The 16,022-nt window shown below is 31.7% G+C and overlaps 1 pseudogene; it reads left to right on the plus strand.

Moving 5' to 3' along the window:
* Positions 1 to 248: 248 nt before the first annotated feature.
* LOC121392638 lies at positions 249 to 15,746 on the plus strand (annotated as a pseudogene).
* Positions 15,747 to 16,022: the final 276 nt, after the last annotated feature.

The following is a 16,022-nucleotide window of genomic DNA, read 5'->3' on the forward strand; positions in this document are numbered from 1 at the left end:
TTGGTCACAGTGAGGATGCCTGGAGTTGTTTGCCTCGAGGTGAATATATTAATAAAATTTTTATAACAAGCATTTATTAGTTTATGTCTTTATTTATATAATATATAAGTATATGTTGTTTATACACTGCTACATTAAGTAAAATACAAACAAGATTGTTCCATACAAAAGATGATGATAATTAAGTCTAAATATTTGGTAGTTTTATGAGACAAAGATGTCAACCTCTTATAGATAGAAATTCGGTCATGACCATTGTTGCCTTGTTTATGGTTGACCAAATGCTCACTATTTGCACCAATGACAAAGAACTTTATGCAAAAGTAAGTTAATAGATTTTAGTATATGTGTTTATTTTAACTCACTAAGTGTTATTTCTGACTTTACATGTGCATGTAAAGCATTTTATTGTAGTTTTATTAGGTTGTACTACGGGTGTTGTTAGCTAACTGTCAGATAGTAGCTATACAAATCGAGGAAGAGTAGAAATATGTGTTAACCAATACATGGGGTACTGTGTGTGATGATCACTTGACAGTAGTGATGCTCGGGAGTTGTATGAGTCCGTCACTAGGATATTCATCAGGTAATATCTACCAACAAAAGACTTATTTCAGTTATGTTTTTTTTATTCATTAAGCTTACACATATTATAGTAGTGCCTATTTTGAGCTGGGACTGGTCCAATATGGCTTGATGATCTTAGTTGCTCTGGGTCTGAGTTAACATTACTACAATTTTCTCATATAGGGTTAGGTAGTCATAATTGTGTTTCATGGTGAAGATGTAGGTGGAGATGTTTCGAAAAAACAGGTTCATGGCTTAAATTAAAAAACATATTTTGAGATTTAGTTTGATGTCGTTTACACAGAAAAGTTGTACTAACAGTGATATCGTCTAGTTGGTGGTTTAATAGAACATCTGGTCGTGTAGAAGTGTGTGCTATAATCAATGGGGTACAGTATGTGATGAGTACTGGGATAATAATGATGCTAAAGTGTATGTAGAATGTTGAACTATTCTAGTTTATGGTAAGTATACATGCTCCATATTATTTGTAATTGTACTTTACTATAGGTGCTATTGCTAAAGGAAGTGCTTACTTTGGTCAGGGCAGGCCTAATATTATTAGATGACGTTCAATGTAAGGGTACTGAAAACATCCCTCTTCTCTTGCTCACCATAACGTATTGGGTTACATAATTGTGGTCACAGTTGAGGATGCTGGAGTTGTTTGCCTCGGAGGTGAAATATATAATAAAATCTTTAAAACAATGCATTTATTAGTTATGTCTTTTACTTTATATATATATTAAGTCTATGTTTTATACACTGCTACAGTATGTAAATATCACAAACTTAATAACACGAAAGATTGCTGATAATTAAGTCTAAATATTTGTAGTTTTAGTGAGACAAAGATGTCGACTCTTATATAGATAGCAATTCGTCATGCCCATTGTTGTAGTGTTTATGTAGACCAAATGCTCACTATTTGCACCAATGACAAAGAATTTTATGAAACAAGTGTTAATGGATTTTTTCTATGTATTATGGTTTTCTTTTACCTCACTAAGTGTTATTTCTGACATTACGCCGTAATGTAAAGATTTTTATTGTACTCTCCATTAGTGTAATACTGGTGTTGTTTAGACTGGCAGATAGTAGCTATACAAAATCGAGGAAGAGTAGAAATATGTTGGTAATAATACATGGGGTACTGTGTGTGATGATGGCTTTGACAGTAGTGATGCTAGAGTTGTATGTCAACCAATTAGGATATTCATCAGGTAATATCTACCAAACAAATGACTATTTCATTTATGATTTTTTTATTCATCAAGCTTACACATATTATAGTAGTGCCTATTTTGGAGCTGGACTGGTCCAATATGGCTTGATGATCTTAGTTGCTCTGGGTACTGAGTTAACATTACTACAATGTTCTCATAGAGGGTTAGGTAGTCATAATTGTGTTTCATGGTGAAGATGTAGGTGTGAGATGTTGGAAGAGGTTGATTGCTTAAAATAAAGATATTTTTGTTATTTATTTTGATGTCTTTACACAGGAAGTTGTACTAATGCGTGATGTCGTTTTAGTTGGTGGTTCTAATAGAACATCTGGTCGTGTAAGAAGTGTGTGCTAATAATCAGTGGGGTACAGTATGTGATGATTATTGGGATAATAATGATGCTAAAGTTGTATGTAGAATGTTGAACTATTCTAGTTATGGTAAGTATATATACTCCTATATTATGTAGTTTGTCCTTTACTTAGGTGCTATTGCTAAAGGAAGTGCTTACTTTTGGTCAGGGCAGTGTCTCAATATTATTAGATGACATTCAATGTACTGGTAACGAAACATCCATTTCTCTTGCTCTCATAACGGTATTGGGTCACATAATTGTGGTCACAGTGAGGATGCTGGAGTTGTTTGCCTCGGAGGTGAATATATTAATAAAATCTTTATAACATGCATTTATTAGTTTATATCTTTACTTTATAATATATAAGTATATGTTTTATACACTGCTACATTATGTAAATATACAAACAAGATTGTACATAGAAAAGATGCTGATAATTAAGTCTAAATATTAGGTAGTTTTAGTGAGACAAAGATGTCAACTCATATAGATAGAAATTCGTCATGACCATTGTTGCCATGTTTATGGTAGACCAAATGCTCACTATTTGCACCAATGACAAATAGTTTTATGAAACAGTAATTAATGGATTTTTTTGAATCTATGTATGTTTTTTTATTTAAACTCACCTAAGTGTTATTTCTGACTTTATATGTGCATGTAAAAGATATTTATTGTATTTTTATAGGTTGTACTACTGGTGTTGTTAGACTGGCAGATAGTAGCTATACAAAATCGAGGAAGAGTAGAAATATGTGTTAATAATACATGGGGTACTGTGTGTGATGATGACTTTGACAGTAGTGATGCTAGAGTGTGTATGTCGTCAACTAGGATATTCATCAGGTACTATCTATCAATAAAATGACTTATTTCATTTATGATTTTTTTATTCATCAAGTTTACACATATTATAGTAGTGCCTATTTGGAGCTGGGACTGGTCCAATATGGCTTGATGATCTTGGTTGCGCTGGGTCTGAGTTAACATTACTACAATGTTCTAATAGAGGGTTAGGTAGTCATAATTGTGGTCATTATGAAGATGTAGGTGTGAGATGTTCTAAAACAGGTTCATTGTTTAAAATAAAGATATTTTGTGATTTATTTTGATGTCTTTACACAGGAAGTTGTACTAACGGTGATGTTCGTTTTAGTTGGTGGTTTTAATAGAACATCTGGTCGTGTAGAAGTGTGTGCTAATAATCAGTGGGGTACAGTATGTGATGATAGCTGGGATAATAATGATGCTAAAGTTGTATGTAGAATGTTGAACTATTCTAGTTATGGTAAGTATATATATACTCCATATATTATGTAATTGTACTTTACTTCAGGTGATACTGCTAAAGGAAGTGCTTACTTTGGTCAGGGCAGTGCCTCAATATTATTAGATGACATTCAATGTACTGGTACTGAAACATCCATCTTCTCTTGCTCTCATAACGGTATTGGTCACATAATTGTGGTCACAGTGAGGATGCTGGAGTTGTTTGCCTCGGAGGTGAGTATATTAATAAAATCTTTATAACATGCTATTAGTTTATGTCTTTACTTTATATAATATATAAGTATATGTTTTATACACTGCTAAATTAAGTAAATATACAAACAAGACTCTACGTACAAAAGATGATGATAATAAGTCTAAATATTTGGTAGTTTTAGTGAGACAAAGATGTCAACTCATATAGATAGCAATTCGTCATGACCATTTTGCCATGTTTATGATAGACCAAATACACACTTTTTACAAAGAGTTTAGTGAAACAGTAGTTAATAATTTTTTTAGTATGTATCTATGTTTTTATTTGTACTTCCATTAGGTTGTACTACTGGAGTTGTTAGACTGTCAGATAGTAGCTATACAAATCGAGGAAGAGTAGAAATATGTGTTAACAATACATGGGGTACAGTGTGTGATGATCACTTTTGACAGTAGTGATGCTAGAGTTGTATGTCGTCAACTAGGATATTCATCAGGTACTATCTACCAATAAAATGACTTATCTCATATATGATTTTTTTATTCATTAACTTACACATATTATAGTAGTGCCTATTTTGGAGCTGGGACTGGTCCAATATGGCTTGATGATCTTAGTTGCTCTGGGTCTGAGTTAACATTACTACAATGTTCTCATAGAGGATTAGGTAGTCATAATTGTGTTCATGGTGAAGATGTAGGTGTGAGATGTTCTGGAAGTAAAACAGTTCATTGATTAAATTAAGGCATTTTCCGTTTTTACTTGATATCTTTACACAGAAAGTTGTACTAATGGTGATGTTCGTCTAGTTAGTGGTTCAAATAGAACATCAGGTCGTGTAGAAGTGTGTGCTAATAATCAGTGGGGTACAGTATGTGATGATTATTGGGATACTAATGATGCTAAAGTTGTATGCAGAATGTTGAATAATTCTAGTTCTGGTAAGTATATATACTATGTAATTGTTTTGTCATTACTTTATATTTCAGGTGCTATTGCTAGAGGTAGTGCTTACTTTGGTCAGGGAGTGGGCTCGATATTATTAGATGATGTTCAATGTACTGGTAACGAAGTGTCCATCTTCTCTTGTTCTAATAAAAGTATTGGGATCACATGATTGTAGTCACAGTGAAGATGCTGGAGTTGTAATTTGTCTTAAAGGTGAATATATTATTTAGTACTTATAACATGTTAATTTTGTATTAAATATTAATTTATATCATAGGATATACAGACAATTGTACTTATGGTGATGTTCGTCTAGTTGGTTGTCTTCTAATACCATGTTTTTTTATAACATTTTAGCTGGTCGTGTTCAGAAGTACTGTGCTAATAATCTGGCTAATATCGTGGGTACAATATGTGATGATGGGTGGGATAATATTGATGCTAAAATTGTGTGTCGTATGTTAACTATTCTAGTTCTGGTAAGTATATATATATTCATATCTTCTGTAATTGTTTTGTTATTACATTATATTTCATGTGCTATTGCTAGAGGTAGTGCTTATTTTGGTCAGGGGAATGGCTCGATATTATTAGATGATGTTCAATGTACTTTTAACGAAGTGTCCATCTTCTCTTGTTCTCATAAAAGTATTGGATCACATGATTGTAGTCATAGTGAAGATGCTGGAATTGTTTGTCTTAAAGGTGAATATATTATTTAGTACTTTATAACATGTTAATTATTGTATTAAACTATTAATTTATATCATAGGATATACAGACAATTGTACTTATGGTGATGTTCGTCTAGTTGGTGGTTCTAATAGAACATCTGGTCGTTGTAGAAGTGTGTGCTAATAATCTGTGGGGTACAATATGTGATGACATGGTGGGATAAGTGGGTGCTCATAGTTGGGGTACAATACTTGATGACGGTGGGCTTAATATTGATGCTAAAATTGTGTGTCGTATGTTGAACTATTCTAGTTCTGGTAAGTATATATATTTCATATATTCTGTAATTGTTTTGTTATTACATTATTTTCAGGTGCTATTGCTAGAGGTAATGCTTACTTTGGTCAGGGGAATGGCTCGATATTATTAGATGATGTTCATGTACTGGTAACGAAGTTCCATCTTCTCTTGTTCTCATAAAAGTATTGGATCACATGATTGTAGTCATAGTGAAGATGCTGGAGTTGTTTGTCTTGAAGGTGAATATATTATTTATTACTTTATAACATGTTAATTATTGTATTAAACTATTAATTTATATCATAGGATATACAGACAATTGTACTTATGGTGATGTTCGTCTAGTTGGTGGTTCTAATAGAACATCTGGTGTTGTAGAAGTGTGTGCTAATAATCTGTGGGGTACAATATGTGATTGACGGGTGGGATAATATTGATGCTAAAATTGTGTGTCGTATGTTGTTAACTATTCTAGTTCTGGTAAGTATATATATTTCATATATTCTGTAATTGTTTTGTTATTACATTATATTTCAGTGCTATTGCTAGAGGTAATGCTTACTTTGGTCAGGGGAATGGCTCGATATTATTAGATGATGTTCAATGTACTGGTACGAAGTGTCCATCTTCTCTTGTTCTCATAAAAGTATTGGATCACATGATTGTAGTCATAGTGAAGATGCTGGAGTTGTTTGTCTTGAAGGTGAATATATTATTTATTACTTTATAACATGTTAATTATTGTATTAAACTATTAATTTATATCATAGGATATACAGACAATTGTACTTATGGTGATGTTCGTCTAGTTGGTGGTTCTAATAGAACATCTGGTCGTGTAGAAGTGTGTGCTAATAATCTGTGGGGTACAATATGTGATACGGGTGGGATAATATTGATGCTAAAATTGTGTGTCGTATGTTGAACTATTCTAGTTCTGGTAAGTATATATATTTCATATATTCGTAATTGTTTTGTTTATTACATTATATTTCAGGTGCTATTGCTAGAGGTAATGCTTACTTTGGTCAGGGAATGGCTCGATATTATTAGATGATGTTCAATGTACTGGTAACGAAGTGTCCATCTTCTCTTGTTCATCATAAAAGTATTGGATCACATGATTGTAGTCATAGTGAAGATGCTGGAGTTATTTGTCTTGAAGGTGAATATATTATTTAGTACTTTATAACATGTTAATTATTGTATTTAAACTATTAATTTATATCATAGGATATACAGACAATTGTACTTATGGTGATGTTCGTCTAGTTGGTGGTTCTAATAGTACATCTGGTCGTGTAGAAGTGTGTGCTAATAATCTGTGGGGTACAATGTGTGATGACGGGTGGGATAATATTGATGCTAAAATTGTGTGTCGTATGTTGAACTTAATTCTAGTTCTGGTAAGTATTATATTTCATATATTTTGTAATTGTTTTGTCATTACATTATATTTCAGGTGCTATTGCTAGAGGTAGAGAGGCTTACTTTGGTCAGGGAATGGCTCGATATTATTAGATGATGTTCAATGTACTGGTAACGAAGTGTCCATCTTCTCTTGTTCTCATAAAAGTATTGGATCACATGATTGTAGTCATAGTGAAGATGCTGGAATTGTTTGTCTTAAAGGTGAATATATTATTTAGTACTTTATAACATGTTAATTATTGTATTAAACTATTAATTTATATCATAGGATATACAGACAATTGTACTTATGGTGATGTTCGTCTAGTTGGTGGTTCTAATAGAACATCTGGTCGTGTAGAAGTGTGTGCTAATAATCTGTGGGGTACAATATGTGATGACAGGTGGGATAATATTGATGCTAAAATTGTGTGTCGTATGTTGAACTATTCTAGTTCTGGTAAGTATATATATTTCATATATTCTGTAATTGTTTTGTTATTACATTATATTTCAGGTGCTATTGCTAAAGGTAGTGCTTACTTTGGTCAGGGAATGGCTCGATATTATTAGATGATGTTCAATGTACTGGTAACGAAGTGTCCATCTTCTCTTGTTCTCATAAAAGTATTGGATCACATGATTGTAGTCATAGTGAAGATGCTGGAGTTGTTTGTCTTGAAGGTGAATATATTATTTAGTACTTTATACCATGTATTTGTTATATTATTAATGATTGTAATTAAACTATTGATTTATATCATAGGATATGCAGACAATTGTACTTATGGTGATGTTCGTCTAGTTGGTGGTTCTAATAGAACATCTGGTCGTGTAGAAGTGTGTGCTAATAATCAGTGGGGTACAATATGTGATGATGGGTGGAATACTATTGATGCTAAAATTGTGTGTCGTATGTTGAACTATTCTAGTTCTGGTAAGTATATATATTTCATATATTCTGTAATTGTTTTGTTATTACATTATATTTCAGGTGCTATTGCTAGAGGTAGTGCTTACTTTGGTCAGGGGGAATGGCTCGATATTATTAGATGATGTTCAATGTGCTGGTAACGAAGTGTCCATCTTCTCTTGTTCTCATAAAAGTATTGGATCACATGATTGTAGTCATAGTGAGGATGCTGGAGTTGTTTGTCTTGAAGGTAATATAAGTACAATATACTTATTAAGATAAGTATTTAGCATAGTCCTAATGTAATCTTGTAGTGTTACTTAGAAAATATTTAAGATAGAGCTTGGTGAAATGCTGAGTTTGATGTTTTCTATTAATAATCTATAATATTAAGTAAATATCTGTGGTTGCTGTATTTATAAATTTTTGTTTTCAATTATTTTTAATTAAGTTTTAAATTACTTTTAAGAAACAGACCAGGCCAAGTGTCTTTAAGATGAACTATAATATGATAGGATATTGAAGTATGGCATTTTAATTGCTAGAATGTACTGCTTTCAATACCTTAACAATGTTTACATGTACACATGTACATTGACAATGCATTTGTTGATAATTATTTTAGTCTTTCAACTGTTAGTGCATATTAATCTATTTCTTTCAAGCAGGTATTGGTCAAAATGGTGCTATTGTTCTATATCGTAATGGATATACCTCATCATCCTATTACTATGGTATTGTAAGGATCTATTACAATGGATGGGGTAATATCTGTGATGATGACTCCCACTACAGTTCTACTGAAGCTAATGTCATCTGTCATCAGTTAGGATATACTGGAGCCTCTAGTTACTCAAGAGCTGGATTGGTGAGGTTAGTATCACTATTGCACTTAATGAAGTCCCTATTTAATTTCCCTTTTTATAGTTATGGCACTGATACTCTATCTATGAAGATGTATAACTTCAATTGTGACAGTATTAGCTACCTCACTATATTTCAGTGTTCCTTTGATACATACATTGATAGTGAATGTACTAACACTAACTCTTATGATGCTACTGTGTACTGCTGTGAGTATTAATATTATATTAACTTATCAATTTTGTACAGATTCCACTAGAATCTGGGACAGTAATCCATTCAATGGTATGATACGTCTTCAAGGAGGGAATTATTCCAATCAAGGACGTGTGGAGATCTATTGTAATAGACAGTGGGGAACAATATGTGATGATGGATTTGATTCTACTGATGCTCAAACTATTTGTAAACAACTGGGATATAACTATTACTATAGATATGATCATCTCAATATGTGAGTATTAACAGTAATAATTCCTTCCTTATTAACATAGTGATTTGACTTATCAAGGAAGTAGCTATATTTGATTAACTATACATAAGTGTTTTTTTTTCATCATAATACAGACCTGGATATTATTATCAACCAATTTTTGGAGTACATACATGTCTAGTTCTTCCTCTGACACATGTTATGGTACTAGTAATTCCTGTCCATCAACTTCAGTGACTAATTGTTCTCACTCCAAGGATGTCACTATAGAATGTAGTAAGTGATGATAATACAAGAATGGCATACATGTTTGTTCTTAGTTCCCTAGAAGTCTTTATTCTCAATAAAAATATATTACACTAATTAATTCTGTGACACTCTTTCTATTCCTATAGTTTTATAGCAGTTCATATTCTAAAAGTTATAGCATAAAGACTACTTGTTCTGGACTATTTTGTGAGTAATATAAAATAATGTATATAATGACAACATTCAATTAAGATTTAATTAAATTATGTTTCATAAATTATATTACCTTAAACTTTTAACTCATTTTTTGTCATATAGTTTCTTCATCATCAGGTGAGACTTCATCATCAGGTGAGAATAAGAGGTATTTTTTTTCTAATGCTTCATACAATCTACAAGTTATTGGTCCTGTTGTTGGAGGTATCCAGGTGGTGTTGCCATTCTTATTATCATCATAGTTATAATCTCCTCTGTTATCTGTTGGTACAAACGTATTGGTATATGTGCTAAACTACACAAGAGGAGAAGACCACGTACAACAGATAGACATCAAGATAATGAGATAGAGTTAAATAATGTGGTATCTAATCCATGTACATTGGGATCGACCTCAGATACCGATGCTATACAATCTACATCAATATCTCGTCAAAATACTTTACCGAGTACCACTGTAAACACTACGCCTCATTATACTAGAAATACTTTACCTAATGTGGTAGTACCTCAAGATACTCCCAATCCAAATGTTCAATATGCTACTCTTCCTACTCAAGATGGTCATGACCCTTCACCTTACTACTGTGTATCACCTATTAATGCAGCTTTTAAGAATCATCAACCTGCTACACATTTGCCTCCTCCATATTCACAAGTTGTATATCCACCCACATCTCCCAATACGTGTCTGGTACCAGGTGAAACTCTACCTCAACAATTCCTCAAAAATGTATGACCCCACAACAACCATTATATCTACAACAACTTTGGGATATGAACCTACAGTCAAATAGGTTCTCTACCACACAAAATAATTATTCTCAAGTTTCCCAGGAGCCAATAACTATTTCAGATACTCCTACTCAGAACCTACTACCTCAAATTGAGTCTTCCTCATCATTTACTGGTAATTCAACTACACCAGTACTGAGGGAAAATGTAATTGATGTGTTTCCCTACTTCAATCCCAATTCCACAAGTTTCAACAATTGCTGTTCCTCCTATAACAACAACTACTGATAATAATTCTCGTAATGAGGCACATGGAGAAAGTGCCAGTACAGAGGAAACATATGAAGTGGTGGGTGGACCAGTAGTTAACAGTTTATAAGGTTGTCAAATCGCATCTGATCTTTATAATGCTGACTAAATCAGCATCAATTTTTTGAGATTTTATTTGTGAATCAGTATCAATTTGTGAAAGTTCATTTGTCTTGTTTTTATACTTTAATTTTACTCACTTACTGTAACTTGTGATATTTAGGATTTTTATTTTTCCAAAGTACATTGCCTTGTTTTTATAATTTGATTTGTTATTATCCTAATATACATTAATTACTTGTTCAGCAGCAAAAACTTCTATTGTCTTGAGAGCATCATCAAACATGTCCTATCTAGGACCTCAACTTTCAATCACCTTGTCATCTTTACTCAACCATTGAGTTTAAACATTTCTTGAGTCCTGAAGACAGCTCTCTGGATCATCTCGTTATTCAGTTCTAATGTCTGACAGAGTATGTTGTAATAGACCCAGTTGTAGACCAAGAAGAGACCAGCAATGACTGGGGAAATAGCCTTGTTTCAAAGCTTTAATGATATCTTTCAAATTACTAACATCTAAAATAACAATGTAAAAAAGTAGAAGCAACTTAAAGCAGAGGTGGAGGAACACATTTGAAATTGGGGGGTGGGCACCAAAGAGAGGATCTGGGGGCACAGTCCCCCAGAAGCTGAGGAGTGTTTTTGCTTTTCACTTACAATACATTGTATATGTAAAAATAATATACAATGATGTGGTAATACCCTATTGCCACAATTATATCATAATTACAATGAGTGTTTTTTCATTGTTCTTTACATATTGCATACTTCAGTGTAAACATTTTGGGGAGATACAATGAGCATGTTGTAATTTTTTTTTTGGGGGGGGGGGGGCATGTGCCCCATAGGTTCCTCTGCCGCTGACTTAAGGTAGAAATATCCGAAAAATTTTCAGCTTTTTTTGATGCAATCATGTGAAGATACTTGTTCTAATAATTGATCATGCTTTAAAAATTTTTAAAACCCTAGAACTTTGCAGAAATGTAATTTGATTCCTTAATATCTGCAATGTTTGGAGACGTCAAATAATAATATTTAATAATAACAATTACATATTTTGTTAACTTACATTAATCTCTTTGTTAAGAATATGAAATCCTAATGTATTGATTCCTATTCTTATAGGAAGTTTACGAAACTGACTTGATAGAGGACTATAAATATAACATCAAACAAGACAAGAATATCATTAATTTTGAACTTCCTTTCTTTTATATAGTTACAGTGGTAGTTGTTTGTTAGTAACTTTTAGTAGTGAAGTTCCCTTCGTAGACATAAAATGGCCACCTTCTACATAACTCCAAGTACTTGTCATAAAAGCTGTACAGTCATTATAACAATATTAAGTCTATATGATATAATACTTACCATTAATGCTTTGGGTTGTCTTTGAGAGAGGAGCTCATGTTTAACTAGTAAACTTTTCTCATATTGTAATCGTTTTTTTGTTCCTTAACATTGCAGATGGTAGTAAAGTGGGAAGATGATCTTTAGTAAACTGATCATTATGAATAATCTCATTATAGTCACCATATGATAACTAACAGACAGAGGAGATATTTTATATAGTAATATTATTATATACTTGCATTGTAATGGAGGCTAGTTCAAGTGCCTCCTCTTCTGATGTTGGATAATAGCCACTTAGTACATGATTCTGGGCCTATTATAATGCATGAATGAATAGATTAATAAAGAGTGAGATACTACTTACATCATAATAAAAAAACTCAGTGCTGTGGAGTTAGATACCTACAATATATATATAGACTGTAATAAACGTGCTAATCTTATATTATAAAACTGACTATGTTTTCTCTGATACAGCAAAAAACACATTCCTTCTCATAAAGAGACTTGGTGTCTCTGATAGATTACCTCCAGAAAAACGCTTCATTAATTGTTGCCATTTTCCTATTAGTTTTAATGGTTTATCAGTATCACCTAACTGCAGTGCTAAAATGTTAACACATTATATTAACTATAATTAATATCATGTTATATTATGATACCTAGACTTTTTGATATTATCCACAGTGCAAATACAAATTGGAACTCCAAGTCCAAATGAATTAATCCACATAGCTCCTATATATATAGGAAATAATTAATTAATTAATTATATTAATTACTTGTAATACAGATGTATTGTTTCCTTTATAGAAGTGAGCTAATTGATGTTGTTCATTCATAAAATTGATACTCATTTTTGTAATAGGCACTGGTTTTGGAATAAAATATTATTTCAACAAAAAGTGAGAAAATGCATCACTTACTTTAGACTTTATTGGAATATCTTGTGTGATGTCTCTTGACTCACTTCCTGTAGTGTCTCCAACTCTTTTTTGTCTCTCTGCAGACACTGACACTAACTCTTCCTTAATAACTAAATAATTATTAATTATAATTATGTACTGACAAATCAGTAACACAGACTAAGTTAGTGATAACTATTGTATTAATAATACTTTCCTTCCATTCAAAAGTGATGTCAAATCTTTGATTGTTTTTTCTTTCATTCTTTTCTTTCCGCATAGAAACACTGAATTTTAAATCAGATATATCATATAATAGACAGCTATTAAATAAACAGTGAAATGTGAATTTATGTCTCCTGCAAAGCATTCATTTTTATTACATATAACAGTAGCATTGGTACCATTCAATTTGGCTTTAAAAATAATTGAAACTAGTCGTAATTCATTCCTTGTTGTAATCCACCTTTCAAATTTTAAAATCCCAAGTCAAACATTTTAATGACAAATCAATAGGCTTAGTTTGTAGAATATAAACACATACATACATATCTGTATGTCACCATTTATTTATATAGCATCTGCAAAAATCTCAACAGCCTCAAAGGTTTTGAGGTTTCACCATCTGAGTCTTGAAAATATAAATATATTTATACGCTAACTTTGCTTGGAGGAATCATAATTCCAATATTAATTCCTTCATAAGGACAAGTAGAGAAGGAAGGACAAGTAGAGAAACTACTGGAAATACTGGTCCAGTATTTCCAATAGTTTCTCTACTTGTCCTTTCATTATAGGGGACAGACATTCTTTGTAATAGTAGATCAATCTATGAAAGCTTTTCAATATTGATTTCATCCTCTGGTCATAGTATACAAATTTTCCACCTGTAGTGGAGGCACTATAAAACAGCCAAAAAGATAATTATAATGAAAAGACTTATTACCAATTGTAGAAAATATGAAACATTTGATAAAAATGCAAAATTACTTAAAATACAATATTTTGCTTGTTTAATTATTAGTGATGGTTGTGATAAAAACTTATTATATACAAAATCATTGATGCTAACAGTGAACTAGATATTTAGTAATGATCTTTAATAACTAATGGACAGTGTGTCCACCATTAACTACTGATGGTATTGTGTATTACAAAGGAACCATGTAGTTTAGGTAATAAAGGAGGTGGGAATGAAGAATATTACAAGGTATGATATTGATATTACAAGGTATGTATTGCATGATATTACAAGGTATGACATTGAAAGGTATAATATTGCAAGGTATGATATAGATATTTACAAGGTATGATATTGAAAGGTATGATATTGATATTTGCAAGGTATGATATTGAAAGGTATGATATTGAAAGATATGATATTGCAAGGTATGATATTACAAGGTATGATAGTGAAAGGTATGATATTACAAGGTATGATATTAGATGGTATGATATTACAAGGTATTATGTTAAATGGTATGATACTGCAAGGTATGATATTGCAAGGTATGATATTACAAGGTATGATATTGCAAGGTATGTTATGATATTGCAAGTATGATATTGCAAGGTATGATATTACAAGGTATGATATTACAAGGTATGATATTGAAAGGTATGATATTGCAAGGTATGATATTGCAAGGTATATATTACAAGGTATGATATTACAAGGCATGATATTAGATGGTATGATATTACAAGGTATGTGAAGTTAGCTGTTTGTCTTAGTTATTTTCGGTTCCAGTGGTCTTCTATATGTAATGAGATCCCATATATTCAAATGAGAGTAGTATCAAAGTTAGCCGGACTATGTCATTACAGACTATGGATATGTCATTGTTATTAACTCTACTACTGGAGTAGGTACCAACAAGATACTATCTACTACAAAAGATGAAATTAAAATCAATGGATTAAACTGAATACATATTATGACATCAGAGTTTACTCACATAAAGATTTTCCTTCAATTAATATTACACAAACATTGTTGAGATTTATTTGTGAGTTCATACTGATATTAACACAATCTGACTATTTCATTATCTAGTTCCTACACCAGTTACTAGTTTTTCTCAGCAACTGATATGTCTCTACCATCACTATTTGAGTGAACTGGACACGTTCCAGTAGTGAAGATAGTAACTACATAACATACTATAATATTACATAAAATATGTATCTTGTCTTGAGTTTTCGTCAGTTAATATGACACTGGTCATCATCAGACCACAGCATTCAATTATACATTAACAAATTTGTCCAGTGAAATGAAATATTTGATCCCAAAAGAAGTTTGGTCATATATATATATATATATATATATATATATATATATATATATATATAGATAGATAGATAGATAGATAGATATCCAGTGTTGATATAAGGTGAAACAGATCAAAGAGGTAAACAACTCTTTTAATGTTTTTATTAAAACTTAAATAAATATAACTTTAGAACATATGGGATCACCAAAGTTGATTATAGTTTCATTTGTTTGCTTGACATCAAACAAAATGACATGGGAAGACATTGATTGTCCTCTATAGAATCATTGAGTATATTGTGATCATTAGTAATAATAGTATCACATACAACCTCAGCAGTACTGACAGATATGTCATTGTGAATGATGTAGTCTTTTGTAATGCGTACAATATTTGTGTAGCTGGTGTTGATTCTATTGGAAGAGGTCTCTTCAGTGATCCTGTTGAAGAAATATTGGAACTGATATGAACTATTATAATTCTTTACAAACCATTGTCTCTTATAGTTCAATTTATCACAATATTCAGTTTAATGTATGTATTACATCTCATAGACTGTACCTAGTTATATTCCTGTAGATAATGCCAAGATCATATACGAGATAGAGTACACTACTTAACAGTTTAATGAAGTAGTAATGTGATAGGTAAAACCTGTTATCTGTTTGGTGTACATATAGTTAAACCATTTATGATTATGGGCAGTGGATAATAAGTACTAAAGTTTTATTAGTAATTTTGTTAG

Source organism: Gigantopelta aegis, unplaced genomic scaffold (genome assembly GCF_016097555.1).
Source record: "Gigantopelta aegis isolate Gae_Host unplaced genomic scaffold, Gae_host_genome ctg4228_pilon_pilon, whole genome shotgun sequence".
NCBI classification, from domain to species: Eukaryota; Metazoa; Mollusca; class Gastropoda; order Neomphalida; family Peltospiridae; genus Gigantopelta; species Gigantopelta aegis.